This window comes from Oncorhynchus kisutch, linkage group LG20 (assembly GCF_002021735.2).
Source record: "Oncorhynchus kisutch isolate 150728-3 linkage group LG20, Okis_V2, whole genome shotgun sequence".
In the NCBI taxonomy this organism is placed as follows: domain Eukaryota; kingdom Metazoa; phylum Chordata; class Actinopteri; order Salmoniformes; family Salmonidae; genus Oncorhynchus; species Oncorhynchus kisutch.
The window spans coordinates 23,371,308-23,386,346 of record NC_034193.2 but is presented as its reverse complement, the minus strand read 5'-3'; the positions used below and the strand labels follow the sequence as shown (position 1 = coordinate 23,386,346).

The 15,039-nt window shown below is 41.5% G+C and overlaps 1 protein-coding gene across 6 annotated transcripts in view; it reads right to left on the bottom strand.

Moving 5' to 3' along the window:
- Nucleotides 1-15,039, bottom strand: part of LOC109865500 (myosin phosphatase Rho interacting protein) — a 102,453-nt gene that overhangs the window by 64,848 nt on the left and 22,566 nt on the right. The gene's annotated exons all lie outside the window — the stretch shown is intronic.

Below are 15,039 nucleotides of genomic sequence, written 5' to 3'. Positions count from 1 at the left end.
GATTTAACAAGAGCTCATTCGTGAAAAAAAAGCACAATCGTTGCACCAATGAACCTAACCATAAACATCAATGCCTTTCTTAAAAAACTTTTTTTTTTAAACCTGCATATTTAGTTAAGAAATTCATGTTAGCAGGCAATATTAAATAGGGAAATGGTGCAACTTCTCGTGTTCAGTGCAAGCAGAGTCCGGGTATATGCAACAGTTTGGGACACCTGGCTCGTTGCGAACTGTGTGAAGACCATTTCTTCCTAACAAAGACCGTAATTCATTTGCCTGAATTTTACATAATGATGACATAACATGTAACAGCAATATTTAGACTTCGGGTTGCCACCCGTTTGATACGTAACGGTTCCATATTTCACTGAAAGAATAAACGTTTTGTTTTCGAAATGATAGTTTCCGGATTTGACCATATTTATGACCTAAGCCTAGTATTTGTGTGTTTATTAGGTTATAATTAAGTTTATGATTTGATAGAGCAGTCTGACTGAGCGGTAGTAGGCAGCAGCAGGCTCGTAAGCATTCATTCAAAACAGCACTTTCCTACGTTTGCCAGCAGCTCTTCGCAATGCTTGAAGCACAGCGCCGTTTATGACTTCAAGCCTATCAACTCCCGAGATTAGGCTGGCAATACTATAGTGCCTATAAGAACATCCAATAGTCAAAATGTATATGAAGTACAAATGGTATAGAGAGAAAAAGTCCTATAATAACTACAACCTGAAACTTCTTAACTGGGAATATTGAAGACTCATGTTAAAAGGAACCACCAGCTTTCATATGTTCTCATGTTCTGAGCAAGGAACTCAAACGTTAGCTTTTTTTACATGGCACATATTGCACTTTACATTCTTCTCCAACACATTTTTGCATAATTTAGTTCAAATGGATCATGTTTCGTTATTTATTTGAGACTAAATTGATTTTATGTATTATATTAAGTTAAAATAAAGTGTTCATTAGGTATTGTTGTAATTGTCATTATTACAAATACAGTGGGGCAAAAAAGTATTTAGTCAGCCACCAATTGTGCAAGTTCTCCCACTTAAAAAGATGAGGCCTGTAATTTATCATATGTACACTTCAACTATGACAGACAAAATTAGAAAAAAAATCCAGAAAATCACATTGTAGGATTTTTAATGAATTTATTAGCAAAATATGGTGGAAAATAAGTATTTGGTCAATAACAAAAGTTTTCCACCATATTTTGCTAATAAATTCATTAAAAATCCTACAATGTGATTTTCAGCCGATTAATTGGTATCGGCTTTTTTTGATCCTCCAATAATCGGTATCGGCGTTTGAAAAAAAAATCCTAATTGCTTGACCTCTAATAGAGGGTAATGCATACGGCCCAATACATTACTGGGGCCAAGCTTCCTGCCATCCAGGACCAATATATTTGTATTTATTTATTTAACCTTTATTTAACTAGGCAAGTCAGTTAAGAACAAATTCTTATTTTCAATGACGGCCTAGGACCAGTGGATTAACTGCCTGTTCAGGGGCAGAACGACAGATTTGTACCTTGTCAGCTCGGAGATTTGAACTTGCAACCTTCCGGTTACTAGTCCAACGCTCTAACCACTAGGCTGCCACCCTATATACTGTGAGTGTGAGAGGAAGGCCAAAATATTGACAAAGACTCCAGTCCCAAAAGTCAGACTGTTCTCTCTGCCACCGCACGGCAAGCGGTACTAGGTCCAAAAGGCTCCTTAACAGCGTCTACCCCCAAGCTATAAGACTGCTGTACAATTAAATCAAATGGCCACCCGGACTATTCACATTGACACACACACCCCTCCTTGTTTTTACACTGCTGCTAATCACTGTTTATTATTATCTATGCATTGTCACTTTACCCCTACCCTACATGTACAAATTACCTTGACTAATCTGTACCCCCGCACATTGACTCGGTACCGGTACCCCCTGTATATAGCCTCGTTATTGTCATGTAATTTTAGTGTGCTCCTTTTTAATTACATTTACTCTTTTTAGTGAATCTTTTTATTTTATTTTATTTTTTTACTCTTTCTTGAACTGCATTGTTGGTCAAGGGCTTGTAAGTAACTATTTCACGGTAAGGTCTACTACACCTGTTGTATTCGGCGCATGTGACAAATACAATTTGATTACCTTCCATCTCATGGATGATGTTTTTCAAAATTGGTTGGTCTTTTTGTGTTGCTTTATTAATGCGCTTTGAGAGTCTTTAGGTAATGAATAGCGCCTTAAAAGTTGAACATTATTATTATTATTATGTAAAGAGGGCCATACGTTGATTTCAATGCTTTCATTTCCACTGCTTAAAACAGAGGACACACTGCTACTACACGAGTTTCATGTTTGTACAACATCCCAATCGTCATACTTCCCCTGCTAGCTCACGTCTACCATTTTACACCCAGTCAAGCAATAACAGAACATAACAAGTGCAGTCAGGCCTCAAATAATGAGTCTTTAGTGGAAATCTCAGGGCACATGTCCAACTATTGACTCAAATCATCACCCGAGCTGATAAAGTAATTAAGACAAGTCAGGCTAGTGAACTCATTCACCCACATGTGCTCTTCTAGGAACTCTATGGTCTCTGTTTGACACCCTGGTACTAGGGTGAAACATTCCTCAACAGTGCTGTAACAGTGCTCTGTTAGCCTTCATTTTACGCAGCCCTGTACGTTGCAGTTAGCCATTAGCCTGCTGTAACAGTTATTTTTTTCAGGTCTGTGCCTAGCTGTTAGCCTGTTGTAACAGTGTTCTGCAGTGCCTAGCCATCAGCCTGCTGTTCCCAGTGCACTACCCTTGGGATAGAGTGAGCTGTTTGGGGCAGGGGGGGGGTAATGAAGGAGTTTGAAAAACAAAATAACAGAGGAGGGAGTGGAGAGGGAGCGGAGCAGAGGGAGGGAGGGAGGTAGCGGTAAGCTGATTAGGTTGTGCCCTGGAGAGGTGCCAAGCCGTGGCCGTCGGCAGTGGGAATGCTGGGCTAGGTCCTAAGGAAGCTGGAGTGGGTTATTAAAGAGCGAGTGGCTCACCCAACAACAATGAGACTGTCGGGTTGGCCAAGGAACTGGCGTATGGGGTCGTGTGGCTTTTACTACTTGGCACTATGCATAAAAATGGGGTGAAAGAATATAAACAACAACTATAAAAATAAGTTGAATGTTTGAAAGCTGTGGTCGGGGAACTTGGTCTTTAAAAAATGACTCAATCGATGTCAAAAAGTAACATCGTTATCTAGGCTATCAATTCTAATGTAGGATAAAATATAGGCCTATGCCTACTAAAGGTTATCAGCCAATTCAAACTACTGTACTTCAGCAGTCTTATTAATATCTATATGACCTGTCCTGGTCAAACCAAACTCATTTCAAAGCCTTCAGATTCCACCCTGGGCTCTGCAGTGACTTGACCTTAACAGCTGACCGGGTTAGCAGCCCGTTAAAGCCAAGGTGAGAGGTCAAGAGGTCAGACAACACACCTGCACCAGTCACTCTCGGAGACACAACCCGTAAAATACCATGGGTAGTACGGCTGGGCTTATATATCGTCAATACCAGTCTACAATATTGTCTATAAAGACATGCTGAGACAGTGCTAAAGAAAATGAAAAGTTCTACAAATTGGAATTACTTCCCTCCCAGTTATGTTCGGTTGAATATAAAATAAATCAAAACCACTTAGAATTAATTTGTTGCCATCGAGGGTCATGCACTACTCATAAAACATATTTTGAATTTGCATTATTCAGTAGGGCTGGGAATTGCCAGGAACCATATCACGATACTTACGCGCTGATACAATATGTATTGCGATTCTCATCATTCTATAGGTACTACGATTCGATACTGCGAGCGTCAAAACATATTGCTCACAGAAAGATGAGAGAGATCATGAGTATTGATCAGTCATGGTTATAAAAAAAAAGTGTTGAAAACATATTGGCTTACTATTTAAAAAGAAGATTGAGAACAAGCTGAAGGATGAATCATGCCAGTGTTCTGGCGCAGGTACGGCTGAGCTGACTAGCATTTGCTAAGGCTATCTAGCAACAACAAAATGTTTATTTTTTATTTTTTAACAAATCAATAGTTGGAGTCAAAGTAACAATATAAAATTGTCCAAAATAAGATTACAATATGGAAGTGTATAGATTTCCCCATCACTATTATATTCAGAAGCATAAAATACAGACAAATACAACCATACCGTCAAAAAAGATGGTAGAACCCTCAATCACCAGGTTGCCATGTATGCCATTTCTGTATGCATGAACGTGCTACTGCCTTGTAGCTAAATCAACACACGTTGGAAAGTAGCTTCCTCGTATGGCGACTTAAGTTTTGAAGCAGTTTGTGGCCAAATAGAGGCAGCGCTAGAAGCAGTCATTCACAGCAGGCCACTGGCAGCGCTGGGCTATGACCTCTAGACAAACAGACTCGGGACTGAGATACAGTATCGTGTGTGTGTGTGTGTGTCACTCATGAACGCCGCCACACAAGTCCTGAGGGGAAAATGTCCCGTCCCCTCTCATTCCAGCTAGCCCCTCCCTCAGTCTTTCGCTTTATTAGACGCTTGTCTCAGAGTTGGCTAAACTCTTCGCCCTGAGGCTTCAAATGAAACCTTTTGTCGGTGTCCTGGTCTAGTGTTTGGAGCAAACTGAGCGAGCAGTCAGACAGACCATTTTTGTCTTTATAGGGGTCGGACGAGGGGGTTCAGGGGAGAAAGAAGTTAAACAATGCTGTTGGCTCCCATCTCAAACTCAAATGATTTATTGGCACAGAGGAGAGGGAGTGAATGACAGACAGACAGACAAAGAGTGAAAGTCAGTGAGCGAGGGAGGGTAGGGGACAGAGAGAGAGAGAGAGAGAGTGAGAGTGAGCATGTAATGGGAAAGTAAAAAATTAAGTGAGAGAGTATACGTGAGAGAGAGTATCCACTCATCTAGCCAAAGCCTCCCAGAGACAGGCTTTCTCTGCACCATGAATGGTTGGAAATCGTTAAAAGAAAGAGTGAGAGAAAGGAAGAGGGTGGAGAAAAAAAAAGTGCTGTATAAAGGATTTGTTCCTCTTTTATGGTGTTATGACCAGGATGGCACTCATCAAATGAAATGTCATTTGTCACATGCTTCGTAAACAACAGCTGTAGACTAACAGGGAAATGCTTACTTAAGGGTCCCTTCCCAACAATGCAGAGACAAATTGAAAATAACACGAGGAATAAATACACAATGAGTAACGATAACTTGGCTATATACACAGGGTATCAGTACAGAGTCGATGCAGCAGTATGAGGAAATTGGGGTAGATATGTACATGCAGTGCATTCGGAAAGTATTCAGACCCCTTCCCTTTTTCCACATTTTGTTAGGTTACAGCATTATTCTATTGATTCAATTGTTTTTGTTCTCATCAATCTACACACAACACCCCAAAATGGCAAAGCAAAAACAGGTTCAGATATGCGCAATTTTTTATTTATTTTTTATTTAAAAGTATGCAGACCCTTTACTTAGTACTTTGTTGAAGCACTTTTGGCATCGATAACAGCCTAGATTCTGCTGGGGTATGATGCTACAAGGTTGGCACACCTGTATTTGGAGAGTTTCTCACATTCTTCTCTGCAGACCCTCTCAAGCTCTGTCAGATTGAATGGGGAGCGTCACTGCACAGCTATTTTCAGGTATCTCAAGAGATGTTCGATTGGGTTCAAGTCTGGGCCACTCAAGGACGTTCAGACACTTGTCCCGAAGCCACTCCTGCATTGTCTTGGCTGTGTGCTTAGGTTCATTCTCCTGTTGGAAGGTGAACCTTCGTCCTAATCCGAGGTCCTGAGCAGATTTTCATCAAGGATCTCTCTGTACTTCACTCTGTTCATCTTTCCCTTGAAAGATGAAAGATGACTGGTCTCCCAGTCCCTGCCACTGAAAAACATCCCCACAGCATGATGCTGCCACCACCATGCTTCACCGTAGGGATGGTGTTGGCCAGGGGATGAGTGGTGCCTGGTTTCCTCCAAACGTGACGCTTGGCATTCAGGCCAAAGAGTTCAATCTTGGTTTCATCAGACCAGAGTACCTTGTTTCTCATGGTCAGTGTCCTTTTTACTTTTGGCAAACTCCAAGCAGGCTGTCATGTGCCTTTCACTGAGAAGTGGCTTCCGTCTGGCCACTCTACCATAAAGGCCTGATTGGTGGAGCTCTGTCACGGTGACCATCGGGTTCTTGGTCACCTCCCTGACCAAAGCCCTTCTCCCCAGATTGCACAGTCTGGCCGGGCTGCCAGCTCTAGGAAGAGTCTTGGTGGTTCTAAACTTCTTCCATTTAAGAATGGATGGAGGCCACTGTGTCCTTGGGGACCAATGCTGCAGAAATATTTTGGTACACTACCCCAGATCTGTGCCTCGACACAATACCGTCTCGGAGCTTCGACCTCATGGCTTGGTTTTTGCTATGACATGCACGGTCAACTGTCGGACCCTATATATAGACAGGTGTGTGCCTTTCCAAATCATGTCCAATCAATTGAATTTACCACAGGTGGACTCCAAATCAAGTTGTAGAAACATCTCAAGGATGATCAATGGAAACAGGATGTACCTGAGCTCAATTTCGAGTCTCATAGCAAAGGGGCTGAATACTTACAGTGAGCACCACAATTCATTGGACAGTGACCATTTTTTTTGTTATTTTGGTTCTGTACTCTAACACTGAGTTTGAAAGGATACAATGACAATGAGGGTGAAGTGCAGACTATCAGCCTTCATTTGAGGGCATTTTCATACATATCGGATGAACAGTTTACAAATTATAGAAGCTTTTGTACATAGTCCCCCCCCCCCCCCCATTTTCAGGCATCAAAAAACATTGGACAGTTTAACATAATGTAGAATAAAGTAATAATTGTTCATATTTGGTCGCATATCCTTTGCATGCAATGACTGCTTGAAGTCTGTGATGCATCGACATCACCAGACGCTGGGTATCTTCCCTGGTGATGCTCTGCCAGGCCTGTACTGCAGCCATCTTCAGCTCCTGCTTGTTTCGGGGACTTATTGCCTTCAGTCTCCTCTTCAGCATGTAAAATCCATGTTCAATTGGATTCAGATCTGGTGATTGACTCGGCCAGTCAAGGATTTTCCACTTTTTGGCAATCAAAAACCCCTTCGTTGCTCTAGCAGTATGTTAAGGGTCATTGTCTTGTTGCATGATGAAGCGCCGTCCAATGAGTTGAGGCATTTGGTTTAATCTGAGCAGATAAAATATTTCTGTCGACTTCAGAATGTATTGTTCTACTTCTGTCTGCAGTCACATCATCAATGAAGACAAGTGAGCCTGTTCCACTGGCAGCCATACAGGCTCAAGCCAAATACCCCCTCCACCATGTTTCACGGATGAGGTGGTATGCTTTGGATCACGGGCATGTTTTTTTTCCCCCTCCACACTTTCCTCTTTCCATCACTCTGGTACATGTCTATTCTTTGTCTCACCTGTCCACAATACTTTTTTCCAGAACTCTTGGGGATCTTTTAGGTGCTTTTTAGCAAACTGTAATCTTGCCTTTCTGTTCTTCAGGCTCATCAGTGGTTTGCATCTTGTAGTGTACCCGCTGTAGTACTGCTTTTGTAGTCTTCTACGTATGGTAGACTGACACATCTACACCTGCATCCAGGAGTGTTTTTGATCTGTTGGGCTGTTGTCAGGGGGGTTTTCTTCACCATAGAGAGTATTCTCCAGCCATCCACTACAGTGGTCTTCCTCAGTCTACCGGGTCTTTTGACAGAGTTTTAGTTTTTTTCTTGTTAATGATGAACCAAACTGTTGACTTGGGCATGCCCATGGTTTCTGCAATGTTCCTGATTGATTGATTTTAATTTCTGAGCCTTATGACGGCCAGCTTCATTTGCATTGACACTGCTGTCTTCCTCATGTTGTCACACCCAACAACAACCTCTAAAGGCAATAGCAAAGTCTAGAATCAATACTATTCATTAACAGCTCTGCTGCATTCACTAACGACACGAATGAATACACCTGCCTAACGACACACATCTGTGAAGCCAATTCAACAAATACTTGTAGTACCTTAAAATGGGGGGGACCATGTACAAAAGGTGCTGTCATTTCTAAACGGTTCATCCGATATGTATGAAAATACCCTAAAATTAAAGCTGACAGTCTGCACTTCACCCTCATTGTCAAACTCAAAGTGCTAGAGTACAGAACCAGAATAACAAACAAAAAAATGGTCACTGTCCAATGAATTATGGGGCTCACTGTATGTAAATACGGTATCAGTTTTTTAGTTTTAACACATTTGCAAACATTTCTAAAAACCTGTTTTCACTTTGTCGTTATGGGATATTGATGAGGAAAATTGTATTTTATCCATTTTAGAATAAGGCTGTAATGTTACAACAACCATCAGACTATTCTCAATTTAATCTAGACTTTACTAATATGTCAAATTAGTTTCAATTTAGAATGGCCCGTTATGAAATGGGCATGAACAGGGGTAAGACTAAAAATAACATGTCATCCGTATACACTGGAATAGCGAATGGAGGCCACTTTCCCGCCGGTAGTTTTTCACTCATGTCAGGTTGCTACTCCGGTAATTTCGCTGCGCGACAGACAGGCGATATTCCGGCCAAAGTCTACCATGGGCTCTCCAAGGGCTGTTGCGGTGACTACTACCGGCAGTCACGAGTCATGAAGGCAGTCAAATTCCACATGACCGCTTTAGTCATGGTAATTAGGCTTCTCCAAGTTCTGATGCTGCTGCTGGTCATTAGTAGCCTACCAAACTTGCTAACTGCCTGGTATTCAGCACTCTATTGTCCCTCTAATCACTCTGACATCAATGGAAATGTATTTGAAAATCTAAATCAAACACTTCATGAGGGCCCATGATCTCATGTTGCGCAACATTTCTATAGGCTATTTAATTGCGGGAGAAAATAGAGTGATGGCTGCTAATAAAAAGAGGAGGATCCCATCAGCTTTCTATAGGCCAGGCCTACTATATTTATTTCTCAACGTTCCTAATATTAAGCACATTGCTTATATTTACAACAGAAGTATAGCCTACCTGGCTGGCATGAAAATAAACCATGGGGGAAAAAAGCGTCCTCCATTCGCTATTTAAAGTGCATAGATGACACGTACTGTATTTGTTCCTGCTGCCCCGGGTGATACCGGTGCATGACAATAGTCTATTCTAAATCATAAAATGTCACACATATATATTATATGGAAAGACAAGATTAAATCAAGAATAGCCTGATGGGTGACAATATTAGCCTATCACTCGTGAATGAGGACCAGCATAAGAAACCATGCCTTTTTTTGCTACGTTTTCTAAATCATAGTCGCACACCTCATTTAGCCTAGGCCATAGGCCTATATGTTTTAATACAGTTTGTATCACAACTAAAGTGGCCAAATAAATTCTTAAAATTAAAGCACATCAATCCACTTTACAAGGGGTGTAGAGCCTAACTGGCATATATATACACAGCGCGTTAAGTTAAAGTTTGACCATAAAAATGCACCTTTATAATAATAAAAGCCTTATATGCATAATCACATTTCCGGTCACTATTGATAATGGTGTTTTCCGCTAATGGAACATTCGCGCTTATAGCCTACTGCCGTGTGCGCATTACTGTGCCTATAATGGGAAGACAAACTATTAGGCTATCAACATTTTAAGTTAAAACATTCTGATCTGTTGCATCAGCCACATTGCATAAAAAGGTTTTGATGCTAGCACGTGTATTAAATTTGGCACCCATCGCATCCCACAACTGTTCGGAATATTTATTTCTTGCACAGAATAGGTCGACTTTTGTCCTATGGGGGAATAGTAGATTGATATAGGCTAGTGCGCTCGTTAGGCCTACTGAACTTGTTGGCTGACGAAAAGTAAATGTGGGCAGTTATTCCATTATCTTCAATATGCACCTCAGAATTGGATAAGGACACACAGAGTTATTAATCATTAGTCTCATGCAGCCTTACAATGTACACTGCTCAAAAGAATAAAGGGAACATTTAAACAACACAATGTAACTCCAAGTCAATCACACTTAGGAAGCAACACTGATTGACAATAAATTTCACATGCTGTTGTGCAAATGGAATAGACAACAGGTGGAAATTATAGGCAATTAGCAAGACACCCCCAATAAAGGAGTGGTTCTGCAGGTGGTGACCACAGACCACTTCTCAGTTCCTATGCTTCCTGGCTGATGTTTTGGTCACTTTTGAATGCTGGCGGTGCTTTCACTCTAGTGCTAGCATGAGACGGAGTCTATAACCCACACAAGTGACTCAGGTAGTGCAGCTCATCCAGGATGGCACATCAATGCGAGCTGTGGCAAGAAGGTTTTCTGTGTCTGTCAGCGTAGTGTCCAGAGCAACAACCCAGCAGCAGGACCGCTACCTCCGCCTTTGTGCAAGGAGGAGCACTGCCAGAGCCCTGCAAAATGACCTCCAGCAGGCCACAAATGTGCATGTGTCTGCTCAAACGGTCAGAAACAGACTCCATGAGGGTGATATGAGGGCCAGATGTCCACAGGTGGGGGTTGTGTTTACAGCCCAACACCGTGCAGGACGTTTGGCATTTGCCAGAGAACACCAAGATTGGCAAATTCGCAACTGGCACCCTGTGCTCTTCACAGATGAAAGCAGGTTCACACTGAGCACGTGACAGAGTCTGGAGATGCCGTGGAGAACGTTCTACTGCCTGCAACATCCTCCAGCATGACCGGTTTGGTGGTGGGTCAGTCATGGTGTGGGGTGGCATTTCTTTGGGGGGCCGCACAGCCCTCCATGTGCTCGCCAGAGGTAGCCTGACTGCCATTAGGTACCGCTAGTGCGGTTGGCCCTGGGTTCCTCCTTCTGCAAGACAATGCTAGACCTCATGTGGCTGGAGTGTGTCAGCAGTTCCTGCAAGAGGAAGGCATTGATGCTATGGACTGACCCGCCCGTTCCCCAGACCTGAATCCAATTGAGCACATCTGGGACATCGTGTCTCACTCCATCCACCAAAGCCACGTTGCACCACAGACTGTCCAGGAGTTGGCAGATGCTTTAGTCCAGGTCTGGGAGGAGATCCCTCAGGAGACCATCCGCCACCTCATCAGGAGCATGCCCAGGCATTGTAGGGAGGTCATACAGGCACGTGGAGGCCACACACACTACTGAGCCTCATTTTGACTTGTTTTAAGGACATTACATCAAAGTTGGATCAGCCTGTAGTGTGGTTTTCCACTTTAATTTTGAGTGACACTCCAAATCCAGACCTCCATGGGTTGATACATTTGATTTCCATTGATAATTTGTGTGATTTTGTTGTCAGCACATTCAACTATGTAAAGAAAATAGTATTTAATAAGAATATTTCATTCATTCAGATCTAGGATGTGTTATTTTAGTGTTCCCTTTATTTTTTTGAGCAGTGTATTAAAAATCAAAACATATAGCCTAAAGTTAACAGAACTAAAGTTCTATATAGGAATACCTATTTCTTTGTTACCCACTCACAGAATAGCCGCGCACTCCCTCAAATCGTTGAGAAAATATTGATATTTTATTCAGCTTTTTGCTCAATTGTATTCTTCATTCTATAAAATAATGCCACAGAATGATAAGCAAATCTTGTCTGCTAAATTAACTAGTGTAGCCTACAGCCATTTGGCATAGCCATTTTCTTCATATCATGCTTCTTTAGACCTGTCTAAAATAATGGATTTATTGTGAAGTTGTAGGCTATATTACATGGATTTATTCAACTTTTTAAAATGGCTTGAAGGCTGTGTGTGGAAGCCAGGAGATGCTAAATGTGTTTATGTTAATTAACGGTGAATTACCATGAGACTGACAGTTATTTGCTTGACAATCATCGGCTGACTACATTTTGTGACCACCACAGCCCTAGGCTCTCCAACCCTGTTCCTGCAGCTACCCAGTGCTTCATTTGGGAAAGCAAGTGAAATCTGTTCAGGAACGTCGATAGTAACATGTTTTCACAACAAAACAAATTTCATTAAACTGTTGACATCCCCTCTCAATGCGCGCTGGAGACAGGACTGAAGGAGAGAGGGGAGGGGATGGGATGGAAACTTGTACTGGTGAGATATTCTTTATATAAAAAAAAGGTAATAAGTCCGCCTATTAATTATGAAAATATAAAAAACATATCCTATTACAAGGCTATTCAAAATCAAATCCACCATAATTTTAGGCTAAATATGAATGTTAAATTTAGGCTAGACCAATTATGTGCCAAAGATATCTTAAAATCAGTCTTTTTTATTTACATGTTTTTCTGCCTTGTGTAATATGCAGTATGTTATGTATTGTATAGCTGCACAATCATTATTTTAGTTCAGGTTTTGAAGCATCCACAATGATCATGTTTTCGATTCAAACTGTTGAATTTATTTTATTCAAATTGATCAGAGTGAGAAGTTTTAAAAGCACATACTATTTTGATAAGTGTTTGTGATTTTCAATTTCATTTGCATTGATGTCTGTGGTTAGAGGGACAATAGGGCCCTGAGAACCATGCTATTAGCGACCTGATGATCATTGGCGAGTTGGGTACTACTAATGCCTGTCCAGAGTGCATAAAAGGAGATTACCGTGACTCAACGGTCACGTAGAATTTTACTGCGGTCATGACTGCTGGTGTGGCAGTGATATGGTCACTGCAACAGCCCTAGTAATCAGTCTGTTAACCTGTTTAAAAAGGTCTTACATTGGCTACAGAGTGAAAGGTACGGAACAGCTGGTGCTCTTATGCATGGTTCAGTGTTGCTTGCCTCAAAACAAGCATTTAACTCGTCTGGTAGGCTTATGCAAGTGGGCAGCTCGCGGCTGGTGTTCCCTTTGTAGTCCGTGATAGTTTGCAAGACCTGACACATTCAATGATTGTCAGAGCCAGTTCAGTAGGATTCCATCTTAGTTCTGTATTGACGCTGTCAAGACGTTGGCCTCTTTGGGTATAGCAATCCCATCCCCCTCTCCCTGCCTCCCCATTGCCTCCTTCAACTAGGCTGCTGTGGTCAGAGGTCATAAATTCCTGAGAGGATCTCCTCATGGACAAATAGTAGAGAGAGAGTAAACTTTCATAGAGGACAAAGGAAATCCTTCCACCTCACAGAACTTGAGGTACGAACATTATTCATGTTCCGGAGAAAGTATAAAAGATCGGTTAAGAATCCAGCTACGAACTGGTCCATTTGTCACAACTTGGGAAAGCTCATGGGAGACGGTGTGGCCACATTACCATAACACTGTTTATATAATAGCCTCAGATATGAGGTTTACATCTCATTGTTGTATAAGATGAATGAGTGAGTATGATACTGTTTGTATAATATGATTTTGGACTGTTTAATGAAGAAAAATACAATTCCCTTTTGATTTGAACTAAATCAGAGGACCACCCCGAGCCCAGTTAGGGTCAGACATCCTGGGACAGCCTTTTCTGCCATTCCCAATAAAAACCTATTTCGGGTTTTCGATCAGCAGACCAAGCTTACCTCAATTACGAGATGGCTAAAGGTTGCAGACCATTGCTGAATTATGAGGGGAACAAAGGTTGTAGACCATTGCTGAATCTTTTAACCATACCACGTGGTTAAACTCTTAGACTAATCGATACCGACAGAATGAGAACAAGTCTTTGATACTAATTACTAGCCTGCTGCTAGGAATTCGGTATCATTGAACGCGAAGAACGACAACCGCCGAAACATCCATCCTATAACGAATATCACTTTGAACTATCCCCTCTAACAAAGACAGAGAGAGGGAGAGAGACGGACAATTCTATGAAAGAAACAATTCACCAGCGATCAAGACGACACACTGAGTGTAAATATATATATGGATTGCAATTGTTCCCGAATGAGTGAGTGTTAATGTGTAAAGAATTAGCATTTCAATTGTTATAAATTATCACTCTGTAGTGACTTAGTCGACCCCCACTTCCCCTTTTGTCTAACAAGCCGCCATGCCGGTTTAGCCCACTAGGGCACATTCTCCTATCATTACATTTATCTGGTTTGTTTGTTTGTTTATGCATTTCTGTGAATTACTTAGTAATAAATAAATTATTTAAGACAATTGATGTATGGATGACTCATAGTGAAGACTGGGTTTGTGCAACAATTTACGATGTTTGTAATGAGACTAACATGAGGTAAAGTAAATAATTCATTAATTCGAATTGATCAGATAAAATATCTGAAAAGCTATTTTAGGAAATGATAACTTTGTCATCCGAATGTTTCCTTGGTGCCCCGACTTCCTAGTTAATTTGTTATGTGATTAATCAGTTGATCGCGTAGTAACTAATTACAGAGAATCTTTGATAAAAACTATCAGTCTTCAGTTAATGATAGTAAAGACACAACGCTATGCCTGTTTGATGGCTCGTCGGATGTCGTGGCGGGATTTCTTATGAGCGTCCGGATTAATGTCCTGCTCCTTGAAAGAAGCAGGCCTTTAGCTCAGTGCGGATGTTGCATGTAATCCATGGCTTCTCGTTATGATATGTACGTATTGTCACTGTGCGGAAGGGGGGAAAACGTAGCTCTTCTGATGTCCAGAAGCTGTATTAATGCATAGGAAATTATGGCAGAGACATTATGAACAAAGATCAGCGTAAAAAAAAAACACAAAATAGTCAAATTGGTCAGGAGCATGTAAAACGGCTGCTATCCACTTTAGCACCATCTTACAACTCATACAAAAACACCAGAGGTGCTGAGAGATATACTGCCCCAACCTTGAGCGATTCTGTCCAGTGCCTGACAGCTTGCCTAACTGGAAGTAAAGACTGAGGAATCTTGCAAGATAATACAATCATGTGAAAACAATGAACCACTTAACAAGACATCTACAACATTGCCTCCATAGGTTCTCTCACATGAAGTAGAAGGAAGAGATCACACACATCCCAACAGTTTAGGCACCACACACAGTTTGTTTGGAGGAGGGAGTGACTAACGCTGAGG